This window comes from Bos mutus, chromosome 26 (assembly GCF_027580195.1).
Source record: "Bos mutus isolate GX-2022 chromosome 26, NWIPB_WYAK_1.1, whole genome shotgun sequence".
In the NCBI taxonomy this organism is placed as follows: domain Eukaryota; kingdom Metazoa; phylum Chordata; class Mammalia; order Artiodactyla; family Bovidae; genus Bos; species Bos mutus.
Genome location: NC_091642.1, coordinates 42,464,531 through 42,485,125, shown reverse-complemented (window position 1 = coordinate 42,485,125; position 20,595 = coordinate 42,464,531). Strand labels below are relative to the sequence as shown.

General features: G+C 41.7%; 1 protein-coding gene across 32 annotated transcripts in view; it reads right to left on the bottom strand.

Annotated features, from left to right (window-relative positions):
- Positions 1 to 20,595, bottom strand: part of SGMS1 (sphingomyelin synthase 1) — a 323,691-nt gene that overhangs the window by 112,213 nt on the left and 190,883 nt on the right. For 28 of the 32 annotated variants that reach the window (XM_070363738.1, XM_070363729.1, XM_070363734.1 and 25 more), the window contains one exon: positions 9,793 to 9,873. The exons of 2 other annotated variants lie outside the window; for them this stretch is intronic. The gene's annotated coding sequence lies outside the window, so the exon portion shown is untranslated. Of the gene's footprint in view, positions 1 to 2,704; positions 2,818 to 9,792; positions 9,874 to 20,595 lie in introns of all 32 variants that reach the window. 2 more of the 32 variants (XM_070363725.1, XM_070363724.1) reach the window with 1 other exon arrangement.

The window sequence follows — 20,595 nt, the reverse complement described above, 5'->3', positions numbered from 1 at the left end:
GGCAATAAATTACATTCTGAAAGTTGTTTAATGAACTTTAAAGTTAATGAACTCTTCTGTGGCACTTGAAATGCATTTCACTAGAGACCAGATGTAGAGAGACTGGCTTCTCTGGCCAGTCTTTAAAGGCCTATTTAACTCATGATTTATCTGAGGTATAATGTTAATAGTTCTAATATGATACTCAAACCCCATTCATAACATTGTTCCTATAGGAAAATGTACTTGAAATTCCACCTACAGCAAGAAAAACATGCGCAATTGAATTCATTTACTGAGGATCTAATAATGATGGTGGCTTCCATCGTGCGCATATCACTTGACATTTAATCTGTACACAGTACAGCAAGGCAGGTTTTAACAACTGTACTGAACACATGAGGAAACTGAGCGTTCGAGAAGGTTTTGAAGCCTAAGGTCAATCATGAAGACATGTCACAGCCTGCTTCAGAGCTATGAATGTCCGACCCCAGAGCCGGCAGTATTCTGTCCGATATCCATAGCAGCCAGACAAGAGTGGGCTTTTAGTTCAGGTGACTGAGAGCTGAGCTAACATTGCCAACTCTGTAAGTATCTAAATTTCCCTGCAGAGAAGAGAAGGAACTAGTGGGCAGTCATAGTCAATAGCCAGACATCAACTTTCTATATCTTCCCAAAAAAAGGTATTTCTCTGTGGCAAAACAAAAGAAAATATTTCTCTGGGGAAACCTTAAGTTATACAAATGCTGGTATTGACATGAAGATCGTCTGAAAATTAAGTGTCTATAGATACTGTCTTCATAGAAAATTTGTTTTGCCCTGTTGAAAAAAGATGGCACTATAAGAGGGCACTTAGACAGGTGTTTTAAAAAAGATTAAGATTGCAAAAATAACTGAGGTAAATCAGTTCTGCCAAAATAAATGTGATGGATGCACTTTACAACTTTAGCTGTATATCACATTTTTAAAAATGTTTTTGGTTAAGGAGTATTTATTACATATAAGAGAATATATTTAACATATTGGTCAGGAAAAATAATAATAAAATCGACAATCATAAATCCATCACCCAACCTAAAAGCAGACCATTAGTGATAAATTATGGCAGGTCCCTGAGTCTTCCTTCTCATCTGATGGAGGTGGACAGTCCCTTCCTTCTGTGCATCTTGGACAAAAAGTTTAAAAGCCCTTGATCTAAGAGGGGACTTTAATAATAAATTAACCTTGTTATGCCTTTTGAAATCAAACTCGAGAGATGGCCAGAAGTAATATGATAGAAAACAGTTGAATTCAGTCATAAAGCAAAAGTATGGCTAGATTGTACACTGTCTTAACCTAGCAACCGCTGGCCAGACAGACTTGTGAAAGCTTCTGGATTTACTCCATCATCCAAACCCAGGACTAGTCATTAGTCACACTATTAGGCATGTGATCTGAAATATGACAAGTCATCTGGAAATTATTCCAAATTGAGGTAAGGTGTTACTAAGCCAAGACAAACTGGTTCTCCCATGCAGAGCCTTAAGCACATCAGATACCATAAGAAGAAGAAGAAGGAAAAAAACAAACAAACAAAAACGAGCACATGGATTAACAACCATGAACTTCACTTCATATATCATGGTAAGAAGAGCTAAAAACTTGAGAGTGGGAAAAACCAAAGAAAAGAGTCAATCATTTATTAAGAATATAATTTTGTTTTAATAGTGTGTTAAGCAACCCACTCCAGTGTTCTTGCCTGGAGAATCCCAGGGATGGGGGAGCCTGGTGGGCTGCCGTCTATGGGGTTGCACAGAGTCAGACACGACTGAAGTGACTTAGCAGCAGCAAGCAACTTAAGTTATGGGGAAAAATTGAGGTGAAGAAGTTAAAGAGTTTGCAATCCCATGGACTGGGGCCTGTCAGGCTCCTCTGTCCATGGAATTCTCCAGGCAACAATAATGGAGTGGGTGGCCATTTCTTCCTCCAGGGATCTTCCCAACCCGGGGATGGAACCCAGGTCTCCCGCATTGCAGGCGGATTCTTTACCAGCTGAGCCACCAGGGAAGCCCAAGAGTTTACACCATATGTCAGAAAGAAAGGGCATACACTCAGTGAGTGAGTCAGTATACACTGTTTGACTAAAAACTACATACTGAGAATAAGGAAGCCTAGCACATAGTACAATTAAGTGGCACAATAAATACACGCTAAGACATGGAGAAAGGAAGATAAGCTTAACTAAGAAAGCAACAATACTTAAAGAACATCTCAAGGATGGCATACAACAAAACGGTCGACACCCATATGAACACCTACAGACACCTTCGTCAAAGTGGCACTCTCCTTCACCACCCGACACTGCCTTCTTTTAGAGCTGTTAGGATTTGCTGTTGTTCAGTCGCTCAGTCGTGTCCGACTCTTTGCATGGACTATAGCTTGCCAGGCTCTTCTGTCCATGGGGTTTCAGCCAAGAATACTTGAGTGGGTTGCCATTTCCTTCCCCAGAGAATCTTCCTGACTCAGGGATCAAACTTGTGTCTCCTGCATTAGATACACAGCATCTGATTGCATCAGACTCTTTAAGATTTCTAAAGACCAGGACCAAGGCTTGGATTTTTTAAACCTCTAGATGTCCAGACTTTGACATGGGACACGTTCTACAAATGTTTAAAGGAAAAAAAAAAAAAGGTCAAGTTGGTCAACCCTAAGTACCTTATTTAAATGCCTTATTTAAAGTACTAACCTCTGATGAAGGTTGGCCTCTTCAATGCAGGAGAGGGAGTATAATACAACTGATGAGGGGGAGCGCTGTTTCTCAACTTTACAAAGGTGCTCTCTGTACAAAGTGTGTGTGTCCTAAAAGGGCGAGAGAGGGTGGTACTTAAGGGGTGAAAAGAGAGGGTGTATCAGTTCAGGCTAAATTATGCTGCAGTAACAAGTAAAACCAACATTTTAGAAGCCAACAACAGAGGAAGGTTTATTTCTGACTCCTGTTTGGTTCTCCGCAGGTGAGCTGAGATTGGCTCCATGTCCTTTTCCCTCTGTGACCAAGGCAGAAGTGGCAGCCCTAACTGGGACAGGTTGATCTCATGCAAAAAGAAAAGAGAGATGGTAGAAGCAGGCATTTGGATTCCATTTCTGCCTGGAAATGGCACATGTCATTGTTATTTACAAGTCCAAGGGCCAAGACAGCCATGGGGCTCAACCCTCAGTGGGTGTGACAGCATAACTCTCACGCAGGATGGAGCATGGGTAGGAAGGAATAGCAAATGTTTTGATGGTAATCGGAAAAGGCGATGGCACCCCACTCCAGTACTCTTGCCTGGAAAATCCCATGGGCGGAGGAGCCCGGTAGGCTGCAGTCAATGGGGTCACTCAGAGTTGGACAGGACTGAGCTACTTCACTTTCACTTTTCACCTTCATGCTTTGGAGAAGGAAATGGCAACCCACTCCAGTATTCTTGCCTGGAGAATCCCAGGGACAGGGGAGCCTGGTGGGCTGCCGTCTATGGGGTCGCACAGAATCGGACACGACTGAAGCGACTTAGCAGCAGTAGCAGCAGTTGATGGTAATGTTCAGTTCAGTTCAATTCAGTTCAGTCGCTCAGTTGTGTCCGACTCTTTGCGACCCCATGAATCGCAGTACGCCAGGCCTCCCTGTCCATCACCATCTCCCGGAGTTCACTCAAACTCACATCCATTGAGTCGGTGATGCCATCCATCCATCTCATCCTCTGTCGTCCCCTTCTCCTCCTGCCCCCAATCCCTCCCAGCAGCAGAGTCTTTTCCAATGAGTCAACTCTTCACATGAGGTGGCCAAAGTACTGGAGTTTCAGCTTTAGCATCATTCCTTCCAAAGAACACCCAGGACTGATCTCCTTTAGGATGGACTGGTTGGATCTCCTTGCAGTCCAAGGGACTCTCAAGAGTCTTCTCCAACACCACAGTTCAAAAGTGTCAATTCTTCGGCGCTCAGCTTTCTTCACAGTCCAACTTTCACATCCATACATGAGCACAGGAAAAACCATAGCCTTGACTAGACGAACCTTTGTTGGCAAAGTAATGTCTCTGCTTTTCAATATGCTATCTAGGTTGGTCATAATTTTCCTTCCAAGGAGTAAGCGTCTTTTAATTTCATGGCTGCAATCACCATCTGCAGTGATTTTGGAGCCCCAAAAAATAAAGTCTGACACTGTTTCCACTGTTTCCCCATCTATCTGCCATGAAGTGATGGGACCAGACGCCATGATCTTCGTTTTCTGAATTTTGAGCTTTAAGTCAACTCTCCTCTTTTCACTTTCATCAAGAGGCTTTTTAGTTCCTCTTCACTTTCTGCCACAAGGGTGGGGTCATCTGCATATCTGAGATTATTGATATTTCTCCCGGCAATCTTGATTCCAGCTTGTGCTTCTTCCAGCCCAGCATTTCTCTTAATGTACTCTGCGTATAAGTTAAATAAGCAGGGTGACAATATACAGCCTTGACGTACTCTTTTCCTATTTGGAACCAGTCTGTTGTTCCATGTCCAGTTCTAACTGTTGCTTCCTGACCTGCATATAGGTTTCTCAAGAGGCAGATCAGGTGCTCTGGTATTCCCATCTCTTTCAGAATTTTCCACAGTCAGCAAAAACAAGACTGGGAGCTGACTGTGGCTCAGATCATGAGCTCCTTATTGCCAAATTCAGACTTAAATTGAATAAAGTAGGGAAAACCACTAGACCATTCAGGTATGACCTAAATCAAATCCCTTATGATTGTACAGTGGAAGTGAGAAATAGATTTAAGGGCCTAGATCTGATAGATAGAGTGCCTGATGAAATATGGACAGAGGTTCGTGACATTGTACAGGAGACAGGGATCAAGACCATCCCCATGGAAAAGAAATGCAAAAAAGCAAAATGGCTGTCTGGGGAGGCCTTACAAATAGCTGTGAAAAGAAGAGAAGCGAAACGCAAAGGAGAAAAGGAAAGATACAAGCATCTGAATGCAGAGATCCAAAGAATAGCAAGAAGAGATAAGAAAGCCTTCCTCAGTGTTCAATGCAAAGAAATAGAGGAAAACAACAGAATGGGAAAGACTAGAGATCTCTTCAAGAAAATTAGAGATACCAAGGGAACATTTCATGCAAAGATGGGCTCGATAAAGGACAGAAATGGTATGGACCTAACAGAAGCAGAAGATGGTAATGTAACCTACGGTAAAGGGAATGGAAAATGGCTAGAGAAGTGCTTTCTTCCCTTCAGTAATGAGAGAAGAAGGTGTCCTATTATAAGAAGCAGTCCTCATTTCTATGGTGCTTTATGCTGTTCTCATAAGCTTGCAGATATTGTCTCACTGTATTCTGACAACCATCCTAGTGCAATCCCAGGACTTGCCCAAGGCCCCAGTGGCACCTGAACTGGAACCCAATTCTGGTGATCTCTCACCAAAGCAGCCTTGGAGACTTTGGTTTCACCCACAAAATGGAGATAATCTTAGACACTTTCTAAGACAGTTGTTGAGAGATTAAGTAAAACGATGTATTTAAAACACATAAGCACATAAAAGTACTCACTAAATATAAAGTGGTATTACTATTAAATTATGATATTTATCCCTTATCCCATATCTTTCCCAAATTATCTTTAAATTTAATAATAAACAGTTTGTTTAAATTTCTTAAGTAGAAAATACATTTATTAATGGTATTTTCTTCCCCTGTCAAAACCATAAGCTCCCCTAGTCGAGTTTTTTTCTATGTACACACACGTACTTTCCCCATGACTTCTCTTACTTGTTTACTTCCTGACTAGTCAGTTTCTTAAGACTCTCAAGAAGTTTCAGAAGGCACCACTATTAATTTTTTATTTTTTCCCATACAAGAGAAATGGAGGGCAATTAAAGACAGTCTTCATTTCAAGTATGATAGAGATTCCACACGTGGCCCCCAACTAAGAGTGAATACAGGGCTTAACATCAAAGATGCTCCTACCTCTGTCTTCTACCTCTAGTCCTAATTAGGAGGACCTGCCTTCTCTCTGCATTCAACCAAACTACAATTCTGGCCTTTCCCAAGAATGGAATCTTCCTTTCCCACCTCTCCCTCTTGGCTCAAAAACTGTTCTACCTACACACTCTGTTCAAAGATCCTGTCCAAGTAATTGGCTAAGTGTACCACAGTGCATACACAAAGATGTTCATCACAGTGGGCTTTAAAAGAATGAAAAGTTGAAAAGAAACTAAATGCTCACTAGTAAGGAAATGGCTAAATACATTACAGATCACATATACATGGGATGCTATAGAACAGTAACAAAAATGATGTAGATTATATCTATTGATTTGGCATGGTCTCAGTTTACTATTAGTCTAATCAGGTTTCAAAGTAATATTGATAATGATCCATTTTAGGGAGAAAAAATATCTAATTTGGGCACAGGAACAGTATGCAAAATATATAAAAAAAACAAAAACCTAATAATCGTATCTCTGGGTAGTGATAATGAGTTTTCTAATCTTAATAATTTTCACATTTTAATATTCTTTCCAATTAGCATTGTTAATTTTATAACCTAAAAAAAGGCATTTTAATTAAAAGGCATTAATCATTAAATACGCAATTCAAATGTCATCTGCTCCTGAACACCCCCCCCAGCCCACTCTTATCACACAGGTAATTCCTCTCTCTCGTCTGTTTCCTGAGTATTTAATATATCATAACATTTACCACGCTTGTTTTGAAATGACAGTTTTCTCGGTTCAGACTTGATTATCAACTCTTGAATAAGTGGAATAAGCCTGTTTTATTTTTACTGCTGCTTAGTCATTCAGTCCTGTCCGACTGTTTGTGACCCCATGGACTGTAGCCCTCCAGGCTCCTCTGTCCCTGGGATTTTCCAGGTAAGAAAACTGGAGTAGGTAGCCATTCCCTTCTCTAGGGTGTCTTCCCAACTCAGGGATGGAACCCAAGTCACCTGCGTTGAAAGCAGATTCTTAACCATCTGTGTCACCAGGGAATCTACCCTAATGACCCATGACTCTCAAGTCTCCAGACACCACTGAGTATGCTGATGTGAGCATAAAGCAAGGCTCTAAAATCTGCACATTTGACATTTGTACACTCAGTGCTCTAATCAAAAATTAATCTACTGTGGGGATGTTTGGAAGATGCATAGGGTCCATTTTGGAGGGAGAAATTATCAGTCAGGATATTTTATCTGTGGGAACACTTCTCTATTAATCATTACTCCCATGTTTGCTTTCAGAGTTACCAAAGACACCCTGATTCAACTTAAGATATGTCAATATTTCTTAGTCCAGAAATTAGCCTCTCAGACTTTTACCCATGAGCTTCCTCTTCAAAAGGACAAGAATTACTTTTATAATAATCCAAGTCCAATCCTGACTCGGTAGGAAATATAAATACCTATTGTTTTAGGAAGAAATAAGGGAAATAAATGTTTTAAGATTATGTAAGTCTGATTCAGGGAATTGACATAAACAAAGGTTTTGAAATAGCCAAGGCATTTTTTTTTTTTGAAGGTTCAATAAAGAATGTGTTTTGAGAACTAGGTGGGTGAGATTTAAAATAAATACAAGCACCACGATCTTAGCTGTTACTTAGCAATTTCAGGCTTCAATTATTCCCTTCTAAAGGGCAAGTGACAAGACTAAAGAAATTGCTTCCAGAAGAAACACTGAGATATCTGATCCAGTTTCCTTTCTTCTCTCCATTTTACTCCCTAAGATCTTAATCCAGCCGGTATGAACTTTAAACTGCTCAGGTTTTTGGTTTTGGTTTGTTCTCTCTGGAGACAATTCCTTTTTCTTAATTTCTGAATCAAAAGCGAAGCTACGTGCCATCATTAGTCAAGAGACACCTTGGCTGCTTGTCCCCAAAGTGTCACTACCTGAGGAAATGCAGACTCGCCAGAGTACAAAGAAGGAAAATAAAAAAGTTCAAAAGAAAGTAAACAGTCTGACTTATCTCCACACACTATCACTCAAAAGCCAGAAGAAGTGAGGGGTGCCAGGGGCCAGTTACAAAGCTGAGTTAATAACATGAGCACTATAGTCACACACTTAAAAAAATAGATCTAAATTCTGGATTGATCTTGGCACTTATCTTCACGCCAGAAGCTGTGGGGGCATGACAACTTGGGTTACCTAGCGTGGATTCAAAAGCAGATCTTGCTTTTATCAACCAAACCAAACTCTTACCACCAGGGCTAAGAAAGATAATTGAAGATTTCTGGCTTGGAAATGTCTTCACAATAGGAAACTTACCACCACTGGTGTGCTGAGGCCAGCTCATGTATCACTCCCTTAAAACCTTGCATATTCTCAGGACTTGGGGCAAGGTGATTGTTAAACACACCATCAATAAATGCTAAATTATATAAACATACAATTAAAATGCTGCTGCTAAGTCACTTCAGTCGTGTCCGACTCTGTGCGACCCCATAGACGGCAGCCCACCAGGCTCCCCTGTCTCTGGGATTCTCCAGGCAAGAACACTGGAGAGGGTTACCATTTTCTTCTCCAATGCATGAAAGTGAAAAGTGAAAGTGAAGTCGCTCAGTCGTGTCCGACTCTTAGCAACACCATGGATTGTAGCCTACTAGGCTCCTCTGTTCATGGGATTCTCCAGGCAAGAGTACTGGAGTGGGTTGCTATTGCCTTCTCCAAAACAATTAAACTATACTAGAAACAAAAACACATCATTTCCTGTTTTACTATGATCAATGATCTTTGATGTTCTTTGCAACTATTGTACCTGGTTGGTAGGAAATCATATAAAGGTGTGCTCCTGCAATCACTTCTCAACTCTGCTGGCAGTAATGCTTGATGGTAGCATGAAATCAGCGATGGTGAAAGTGTTCACACTACAGAAATTTGCAAATGCTACAAACCACTGCCCGCCCCCCGCCCCCCAATCAGGACTGACTCTGAACATTTACTTGCATATCAATATCTGCAATGTTTACCCACCACTGCCTGGCAGTAGCTCAGGAAGTTAAGCTGGTCAGTCTCCTAAATCAACATAAAGGTCTGTAAACTATAAATCATGATGCAAATATAAGGATGGAAAGTAACTACTTTTACTGTGGCCCTGTAATGTAACAGTCACAGCACAAAGTACTATCCTAATAGTCTTTCATTTCATGAGAAATATTATCAAATCCAGGATACTGATGAGTCAACTGAGGTGGAGAGGCTGAGTAACGACTAAAACCACAATAGCCAGAGTCAGGTGTGTGAATGTCTGACTCAAAAATGTATGATCTTTCCACTAACCATTATGACTACCATAATGAAACCAAAACCAATCACATATAACTGTCACGTAATTTGCAAATACTAACGGCCTTTTATGTGTTAAAAGAAAAAAAAAAAAAGGTACATTGAAGAGGACTAGACAAAGAGCTCAATTTTTTCATATTCACCAAGTTTATTCATATTTACCTCCAAAATGTACCCACAAAAAGTGAGGAAGAAATAAGGCCCATGGTACCACTGGAAGAAAGACCGATCTGCATTTGAGACAGGCTAAGTCCAAGCTTAATGTGAGAGGGATCCCCTTTCAGGTTTTAAATATTTATACTCTATCCACCAAGCTGACACACTCAACTGAAAATGAGACACTCTGCCAAGAAAGAACAATGCAAAAGAATCTCTGAAATGTTGGCACCAAGTTTCTGAAGTATTTACATACTCAGATACTTACTTTTCAAAATTTTCTTTTTTAAACTTTTAAGGTATTTAATTGGGCTATTATTTTAACTTTGTTTCTTACAGAAAATTCACCCTGTAGTCAAAAGAATGCCAAAGAGCTAACAAAATTTTACTCACTGATTATTTTTTAAAATTCTTGTCATCTTGGCTTCCTATAAGTTACCGGCTTCTCCCACTGTTCCTGTACATTTCCATCACCTGCCATGAGAAGAGAGAATCTGATTATATATCTCATAAAGTCCATTTCTTGGTTTCTACTACATAAGTCTTCTCCTTTCTTTGTAACTTAGAGAGAAATATGGTCGTCTCTTCCTTTCTCTCCAAAATCAAAACGGCAGGAGAGAACAACACAGAAGATTACCTCAAGAGAAAAGACTTTAAAGAGCACTATTTCTACTGTTGGGGGGTTGGGGTGAAGACTTTTAAAATACCCTCCCTTATGTTTTCGGGAAGAAATTTTTAGTCTGTCTCTTGGAAGGAAGCAGTATTAGAGTAAGCCACTTTCTCTCCCCTTCCCCAAACCCCTTCTTCCTTCTTAAAAGTGAGTGACTAGCCACTTGGGCTTCCCTGGTGGCTCAGAGGGTAAAGCATCTGCCTACAATGAGGGAGACCTGGGTTCAATCCCTGGGTCAGGAAGATCCCCTGGAGAAGGAAATGGCAACCCACTCTAGTACTCTTGCCTGAAAAATCCCATGGACAGAGAAGCCTGGTAGGCTACAGTCCATGGGGTCACAAAGAGCTGGACACGACTGAGCAACTTTCAACCACTTGAGAACTCTAGAGGAACCACTGGCGTGGTGCTGAGGCCCCACTCTGAGCTGGGCAGCAAGGGTCTCCCCCCAGTTCTCTCCAACACCGGGAGTCAAGCTAATTTCCCCACAGTAAACAGGACAACAGCAGCCAGTTTCTGGGAGGACCAGCCAGCTCTCTCTGTTGGCTTCTCTCCAGCAGAGTTGCTGGACTAGGATGACTCCATTAGGGTTACTGGGGTCCAATGCATGTTTTAGAGACAGAGCGAACTGACACTTCTGAGTTTTCCAATCCTGCTTTTATCAATAATTAAGTTACTACCTATGTTGATTCCCATTTGAATTGTTGATCTATTTCACAAACTGTTTAAAGATTACAAGATAGAAGAGAGAAATGATTAGGCAACCCAAACCACCATCTGTCAAAGGACAATGCCTAGATAAAAGGTTTGCTCAAAGTCCTACCACTTTCTAGTCACATGACCTTGGGAAAATCCATTCACGTTCCCCAGCCTCAATTTCATTATTTCTGAAAGAGGATCAAATGGCCCCTACCATACTGTGTGGTTGTTCGGATTAAATAAAATGAAAGCCATGATGTGCCAAAGTCAAGCATGCTTTAATCTAACAAGGGACACTCAGTGCTCAGACTTGCTAGTTTGTCCATACTTTCAGTTCAGATATTGGTGATCCATATAATTTGTGGACTAATGGATTACACTGGACCAGGCATAGACTTGGATTACTGTGATATTGAATGGTTTGCCTTGGAAATGAACAGAGATCATTCTGTCATTTTTGACACTGCGTCCAAGTACTGCATTTCAGACTCTTCTGTTGACTTTGATGGCTACTCCATTTCTTCTAAGGGATTCTTGCCCACAGTAGTACATATAATGGTCATCTGAGTTAAATTCACCCATTCCAGTCCACTTTTGTTTGCTGATTCCTAAAATGTCGATGTTCACTCTTGGCATCTTCTGTTTGACCACTTCCAATTTGCCTTGATTCATGGACCTAACATTCCAGGTTCCTATGCAATATTGCTCTTTATAACATCAGACTTTACTTCCATCGTGGCTCAGCTGGTAAAGAATCCACCTGCAATGTGGGAAACCTGGGTTCGATCCCCGGGCTCAGAAGATCCCCTGGAGAAGGCTACCCACTCCAGTATTCTGGCCTGGAGAATTTCATGGACTGTATTGTCCATGGGGTCACAAAGAGTCGGACACGACTGAGCAACTTTCACTTTCACTTACTTCCATCACCAGTCACATGCACAATTGGGTGTTGTTGCTTTGGCTCCATCTCTTCATTTTTTCTAGAGTTCTTTCTCCACTGATCTCCAGGAGCTTATTGGGCAACTACCGACCTGGGGAGTTCATCTTTCAGTGTCCTACCTTTTTGCATTTTCATACTGTTCATGAGGTTCTCAACGCAAGAATATTGAAGTGATTTGTCTTTCCCTTCTCCAGTGGACTACATTTTGTCAGAGCTCTCCACCATGACCCGACGGTCTTGGGTAGCCCCACACAGCAAGGCTCATAGTTTCATTGAGTTAGACCAGGCTGTGGGCCATGTGATCAGATTGGTTAGTTTTCTGTGACTGTGGTTTTCAGTCTATCTCTCCTCAGATGGAGAAGGATAAGAGGCTTATGAAAGCTTGCTGATTTCATAAGAGACTGACTGAGGGGGATACTGGGTCTTGTTCTGATGGGTGGGGCCATGCTCAGTAAACCTTTGATCCAACTTTCTATTGATGGGTGGGGCTGTGTTCCCTCCCTGTTATTTGCCTGGGGCCAAACTATGGTGGAGGTAATGAAGATAATGGCGACCTCCTTGAAAAGGTTGAAGACCTACAGTTCAGTTCAGTTCAGTTCAGTCGCTCAGTCGTGTCCGACTCTTTGTGAACCCATGAATCACAGCACACCAGGCCTCCCTGTCCATCACCAACTCCCGGAGTTCACTCAAACTCACGTCCATCAAGTCAGTGATGCCATCCAGCCATCTCATCCTCTGTCGTCCCTTTCTCCTCCTGCCCCCAATCCTTCCCAGCATCAGCATATTTTCCAATGAGTCAACTCTTCACATGAGGTGGCCAAAGTACTGGAGTTTCAGCTTTAGCATCATTCCTTCCAAAGAACACCCAGGGCTGATCTCCTTTAGAATGGACTGGTTGGATCTCCTTGCAGTCCAAGGGACTCTCAAGAGTCTTCTCCAACACCACAGTTCAAAAGCATCAATTCTTCAGCGCTCAGCTTTCTTCACAGTCCAACTTTCACATCCATACATGATTACTGGAAAAACCATAGCCTTGACTAGATGGACCTTTGTTGGCAAAGTAATGTCTCTGCTTTTCAATATGCTATCTAGGTTGGTCATAACTTTCCTTCCATGGAGTAAGCATCTTTTAATTTCATGGCTGCAATCACCATCTGCAGTGATTTTGGAGCCCCAAAAAATAAAGTCTGACACTGTTTCCACTGTTTCCCCATCTATTTGCCATGAAGTGATGGGACCAAATGCCATAATCTTAGTTTTCTGAATGTTAAGCTTTAAGCCAACTTTTTCACTCTCCTCTTTCACTTTCATCAAGAGGCTTTTTAGTTCCTCTTCACTTTCTGCCATAACGGTGGTGTCATCTGCATATCTGAGAAGACCTACAACTAACACTCAAAAAAGATGTCCTTTTCATTATAGGGGCTGCTGCTGCTAAGTCACTTCAGTCGTGTCCGACTCTGTGCGACCCCATAGACGGCAGCCCGCCAGCCTCCCCCCGTCCCTGGGATTCTCCAGGCAAGAACACTGGAGTGGGTTGCCATTTCCTTCTCCAATGGATGAAAGTGAAAAGTGAAAGGTAAGTCGCTCAGTCATGTCTGACTCTCAGCGACCCCATGGACTGCAGCCTACCAGGCTCCTCAGTCCACGGGATTTTCCAGGCAAGAGTACTGGAGTGGGGTGCCATCACCTTCTCCGCATTATAGGGGACTGGAATGCAAAAGAAGGAAGTCAAGAAATACCTGGAGTAACAGGCAAATTTGGCCTTGGAGTACAGAATGAAGCAGGACAAAGGCTAATAGAGTTTTGCTAAGAGAACTCACTGGTCATAGCAAACACCGTCTTCCAACAACACAACAGATGACTCTACACATGGACATCACCAGATGGCCAACACCAAAATGAGATTGATTATATTCTTTGCAGCCAAAGATGGAGAAGCTCTATACAGTCAACAACAACAAAAAGGCCAGGAGCTAACTGTGGCTGAGATCATGAAATCCTTATTGCCAAATTCAGACTTAAATTGAAGAAAGTAGGGAAAACCACTAGACGATTCAGGTATGACCTAAATCAAATCCCTTATGATTATTCAGTGGAAGTGAGAAATGATTCAAGAGATTAGATCTGATAGACAGAGTGACTGAAGAACTATGGACAGAGGTTCATGACATTGTACAGGAGGCAGGGATCAAGATGATCCCCAAGAAAAAGAAATGCATAAAGGCAAAATGGTTGTCTCAGGAGGCCTTATAAATAGCTATGAAAAGAAGAGAAGCGAAAAGCAAAGGAGAAAAGGAAAGATATACCTATTTGAATGCAGAGTTCCAAAGAATAGCAAAGAGAGATAAGAAAGCCTTCCTCAGTGATCAATGCAAAAAAATAGAGGAAAACAACAAAATGGGAAAGACTAGAGATCTCTTCAAAAAAAATGAGAGATACCAAGGGAACATTTCATGCAAAGATGGGCACAATAAAGGACAGAAATGGTATGGTCCTAACAGAGGCAGAAGAAATTGAGGTGGCAGGAATACACAGAAGAATTATACAAAAAAGATCTTAATGACCCAGATAATCACGATGGTGTGATCACTCACCTAGAGCCAGACATCCTGGAATGTGAAGTCAAGTGGGCCTTAGAAAGCATCACTACAAACAAAGCTAGTGGAGGTGATGGAATTCCAGTGGAGGTATTCCAAATCCTGAAAGATGATGCTGTGAAAGTGCTGTAGTCAATATGCCAGCAAATTTGGAAAGCTCAGCAGTGGCCACAGGACTGGAAAAGGTCAGTTTTCATTCCAATCCCAAAGAAACGCAATGCCAAAGAATGCTCAAACTACCGCACAATTGCACTCATCTCACACACTAGTAAAGTAACGCTCAAAATTCTCCAAGCCAGGCTTCAACAGTATGTGAACTGTGAACTTCCAGATGTTCAAGCTGGAATTAGAAAAGCAAGAGGAACCAGAGATTAAATTGCCAACATCTGCTGGATCATGGAAAAAGCAAGAGAGTTCCAGAAAAACATCTACTTCTGCTTTATTGACTATGCCAAAGCCTTTGACTGTGTGGATCACAATAAACTGTGGGAAATTCTGAAAGAGATGGGAATACCAGACCACATGACCTGCCTCTTGAGAAATCTGTATGCAGGTAAGAAGCAACAGTTAGAACTGGACATGGAACAACAGACTGGTTCCAAATCAAGAAAGGAGTACATCAAGGCTGTATATTGTCACCCTGCTTATTTAACTTATATGCAGAGTACATCATGAGAAATGCTGGGCTGGATGAAGCACAAGCTGGAATCAAGACTGCCGGGAGAAATATCAATAACCTCAGATATGCAGATGACACCACCGTTATGGCAGAATTTGAAGAAGAACTAAAGAGCCTCTTGATGAAAGTGAAAGAGAAAAGTGAAAAAGTTGGCTTAAAGCTCAACATTCAGAAAACAAAGATCATGGAATCCGGTCCCATCACTTCATGACAAATAGGTGGGGAAACAGTGACAGACTTTATTTTGGGGGGCTCCAAAATCACTGCAGATGGTGACTGCAGCCATGAAATTAAAAGACGCTTACTTCTTGGAAGGAAAGTTATGACCAACCTAGATAGCATATTAAAAAGCAGAGACATTACTTTGCCAACAAAGGTCCATCTAGTCAAAGCTATGGTTTTTCCAGTAGTCATGTATGGATGTGAGAGTTGGACTGTGAAGAAGGCTGAGCACAGAAGAATTGATGCTTTTGAACTGTTGGTGTTGGAGAAGACTCTTGAGAGTCCGTTGGACTGCAAGGAGATCCAACCAGTCCATCCTAAAGGAAACCAGTCCCTAATATTCATTGGAAGAACTGATGCTGAAGCTGAAGCTCCAATACTTTAGCCACCTGATGCAAAAAACTGACTCATTTGAAAAGACCCTGATGCTGGGAAAGATTGAAGGCAGGAGAGAAGGAGACGACAGAGGATAAGATGGTTGAATGGAATCACTGAGTCAATGGACATGAGTCTGAGTAAACTCCAGGAGTTGGTGACGGACAGGGAGGCCTGGTGTGCTGCAGTCCATGGGGTCGCAAAGAGTCGGACACGACTGAGCGACTGAGCTGAATGGCTTACACTCAGCAAACTGTCCCCCTTTTACTGAAAGTAAGTGATCAGAGTATGTTTTACTTCTGTTTTTCAATTTCACAACATTTTAGGGCCCACCAGCAAGGGATATGAAGTTCCAGTTTCCCTTTACAGTACAGCCCAAATGAAAACATCTCACTTCTACCAAGCAGAACGCAAGGACTGCTCCTTTTATGTGAAGAACATACGGCTCCAAGTAGACGACACTTATAAAAGAAGAACCTGTTAACTTTCCTCGCTTGAAGCCTCAGTGTTAAAGGAGTTCAGAGACAGGAGATAATATTAATGATAAAATGCCTCCACGCAGAGATACCATGAGACACGGTTAACCTCAGTTACAGAACAGGCAGAATCTCCTAGTTATCCAGACCTTTAGGGTGTATGTGTGTGTGTAAGAGGGGCATAAAGGGAGAGAAATGAAAAACACCACACCAATACAGAAAACTTCGTAGTTCTTGTCAACACCAACAAAAATAGCAGGGAAGGAATGAAGAGTCAAAGATCTGTAGATTATACCCAGCACAGAGGAACTTGCTCAAATGCAGAGGATTTGATGTAAGTTTAAAACACATAAGCGTGAATTCCACCTTTTGCTATTTAACAGCATTGGTCTTTGCCAAGTAATTTAATTATTAAGCCTCAGTTTCCAGGTCTGTAAAATGGGGACAATAATACATCCCCCTGGGGAGTAGTTGCTCAGATTAGAGATAATACATATACAGTGTCCACCACAGAATATGTCCCCCAAATATAATTATAATTATTGTGTTATTGTGCTAGTGCAAGCATGATAGTCTATTAAATTCATAGCTACCAGCACAATTATGGTATTGAGTCCATTAAATTCAGACTCTTTCTGTAGGTGAACAGTTTGGAAGGAGTTTCAAGTGATACTTTTGACAGCAACATGGAACATTTCTATTTTGATCCTAATGAAGTGTTAAATAAAAATCTCCACTTTCGTTGGCAGCCTTTACTAACATGCAAACCAAAAGTTCTAGTTATACATTTGTTGGCATTCTTTGTATCAGTACCAAGTTTCTTTTTTTGATGATAAATTCTTAAAAGAGGGAATGAATCATTTCCACTAGTGTTAATTCTTCTGGTTTGCATTATAATGTGAACCACTTGGTGGGCATTTGTGGGACATAAAAGCCACCTTGAGAGTGGCAGGCCAGCTATTTATCTCCAAGGTAAGCTTTGCATTACAGCCTCATCAACAATAGTAAGAATTTATCAGCTACGTTTTCAAGGAAAACAAAGGCCAAGAGGTGAAGCAATACCCACGTTTAAACAGAACTTTGTATCTACAGAAAGTACTCCTTGATCCCCTTCATCTCTTTGGGACTCACTCCAGTGATGCTGACTGCTCAGAGTAAACTGTATACGCTTCTTGTACCTTCAAAACCCACGAGTAAATGTCTCATTACAGTTTAGTTGCTCCTGATTTTTTAACAAAAACATATTCTTTGCTATGATGGAAAGCATTTTAATAGGTTCTAGGAATCAAATTCTTTCTCAAAGATGGTCATTTGCCACCACCATGGTTATCTGAAAGAATTATAAGTGACTTCAGCAACGGACTATGCAGCTGGCAGAGGACACTGTGCTCACTGCTGGAGGTGGGGAAGGAGTTATAAGGTGGTTGAGGTGACGTTCATTTAAGAGAACGCAGTGCAATGGCAGTTTCACCAGAATACAAGCAATTAACTTAGCTGAGGCACTTAAGGAGAACAATCTGGATGTATAAAATCTTGGGTGGGATAGTTAAAAACCCAGTATTTCTTAATCACACCTCATATACGATGTTAAGATTCTACAACAGTCATGAAGAAATCTAGCTAACAAGAACACAGACCTTTCAGAACACCTGCTTTATCTTCGAGGGTGAGGCCAAACTTCCCAAAGGTAGAAGGTGACTGGAGGGCATCAAAGTCAAGATCATTTGAGAGCCGAGACACTAGAGGATGGCCTTTGCACTAAGACTGCAGAAGGAGATAGGAGCTGTTGTATCATAAGACATGATTGCTTTGCGTTTTTGGCCTCTTTTCTCCTAAAGAGTTCATGAAAAGTGCTTAGATTTCTCTATGGCAGATGGTGTCCTTCCGTCACTAAAAGCACGTGCTTTGCAGTCACACAGAACCACACTCCCCAATCCACCTTGAAGACCTTGAGCGTGTCATTAAATTCCCCTGAGCCTCGGTATTCCTGCCTAGAGAATCCCATGGACAGAGGAGCCTGATGGGCTACAGACCGTGGTGTCTCAAAGAGTCAGACATGACTGAGCGACTTAAACTTTCACTTTTCTGTTTCATCAATAGAATGGGAGTAACAGTAGTACTACAACTTATTGTTGCTTTATGGGCTAAAGATATACTGCCTGCACACAGCTTTATAAGGCTCATGACAAACACTAAGTGCTCATTAAATGTGCTATTGGAAGAAGTAAACTATCCTCATCTTTAGGAGGTCTGTAGGTTCCAAGGCAACAGTAACCAAAAAAAGATGTTTCCTCATAAGCTCAGAAATGTTCTGGCCTACTTCACCAGAAAAAAAGGCTTCATCTAAAGTTTCAGTGAGTGGTAAAGCACACATCACTCTAATACCTGTGCACGTATCTTGGGAGCACAGTGAGAGCAGCAGCAGCGAGCAGAGGCTTGTTGGCCAGTGAGAAAATCAGAACAGTTCACAGCAGCCACCTGGAAACAAAATGCATCACTTGCTCGAGATTCCTCAGCTAATAAATGGCAAAGCTGAGATTCGAAACCAGGGAGCCTGGCTTCAGTCCTTGCTCTTAACCCGATACTATGCTGTCTCCTCAGCAATGAGGAAGAGCAGTAATTGGAGACTGACCAAGTCACAGGCCGGGAGCAGGCCAGAGAAAGGCAAGAAACCCTGTAAAGATGACTGAAGGGAAGAGGGTAATAAGGGAAATGACACAAATGGGCAGCTAATAGGGCCAATGATTCTAAATTAAAATCTAAAACATAGTCATAGCAAGAACTCTAGAAGGACGGCACTGGGAAAGTGAACTAGCTTCGGGCTTCAGCACTTGTTTAAAGACAACAGTGAACAGAAGACATAAAAGCTGAGAAGATGCCTCCTAAGTCATCATGTTAGCCACATCATGACTTAGAAACACCTGCCAGGAATCACATCACACACACAAAACACGAGTGTTACAGGACAGCCCCCAAAGCATGAGAGTTTCTTATCAAGACTGAGTCTCCTACTACCTCTTCCTGGTGTTTCTACAGAAGAAAAGAGTGAAGAAAGGCCACCAGGGTGTTGAGTTCCCCATGTTTGTCAGAAGGAAGGGATAAGAAAAAAGAATTGTGCCCCCAAGTTAAGTAGACAAATACCCAGAGAGGAAAAAAGTGATAAAAAGAAGTCATATTCCTGGCCAGACTCCAAAACAGTCCCCATAACCATCATCTCTTATTATCCATGCTTGTGAAATCCTCTTCCCTTGACTGCAAGTGGGACTTGTGAATAAGACAAAAATGACAGGGCATGTAGTTATATTACACGAGACAGTAACATCCATTCTGCAGCAAGATTCTCTGGGGGAAAGCTGAAGCAAGCTGCCAAGCAGTGGACTGCCTATAGAGAGAGCCAGCGGAAGGCAGCCTCCAGCTGACAGTGAACAAGCAACTGGGAGCCCACCAGAAACTGAATTCTGCCGTCAATTACGCGATCTCAGAAGAAAGCCCTTCCACATTCGAGCCTCAGATGAGACCGCAGCCCTGGCTGACACCCTGGCTGGAGCCTTATAAAGTACCAAGACAAACCACAGCCAGACTCCTGACACACAGAAGCTGTCCCAGAGAGTTATGCACTAATTCAGCAGCTAAGTTGGTAGTGGTGCTGTCACGCAGCTATGCATAACCAATATAGAAGGGAGTTCGCACAGGCTCCTAATGCAACCACTTGTCCTTCGGAGACAGGAGGGGAAGGAAGGAGGTCAGGGGCCAGGGCCTGGGAGAGAGATCGTGCCGTCACACTGGCACGCATCCTCCCATTCAACTACCTCTGACTCAGACCCTCAGTTTCCTCTTTTACCACACACATCCTGTCATCCTTTTTTTTTAATCATTTGGAAGACAAAGTAGATTATAATTACCAAGGAAATAACAATTTTATAAATGGCAGTCAGGTTCCCTGCCTGGACTGCAAAGGCTATTTAACATGCCAAACACTGACACAATTAAATGTGATTGGTAGCAACATGGATGCACCTAGTGATTATCATACCAAGTCAAGTAAGTCAGACAAAAAAGACATACCTGATATCACTCATATGTGGGATCTAAAAAATGATGCAAATGAACTTATTTACAAAACAGAAACAGACATACAGACATAGAAAACAAACTTACGATTACCAAAGGGGAAAGGGGGGTGGGAAGGGGATAAATAAGAGTTTGGGATTAGCAGATGCACACCACTATATAATAAAATAGATAAACAAGATCCTACTTGCTTATTCCCTATAGCACAGGGAGTTATTGATTATAATTGACTATAATAAACTATAAGGGGAAAGAATCTGAGAAAATATGTATGTATGTGTATGTGTGTGTATATATATATATATATATATATATATATATATATATATATATATATAAAAAATGTTGCTGTTTAGTAACTAAGTCATGTCCAGATTCTTTGCAACCCCATGGACTGTAGCCCACCAGGCTCCTCTGTCCATGGGATTTCCTGGCAAGAAGACTGGAGTGGGTTGCCATTTCCTTCTCCA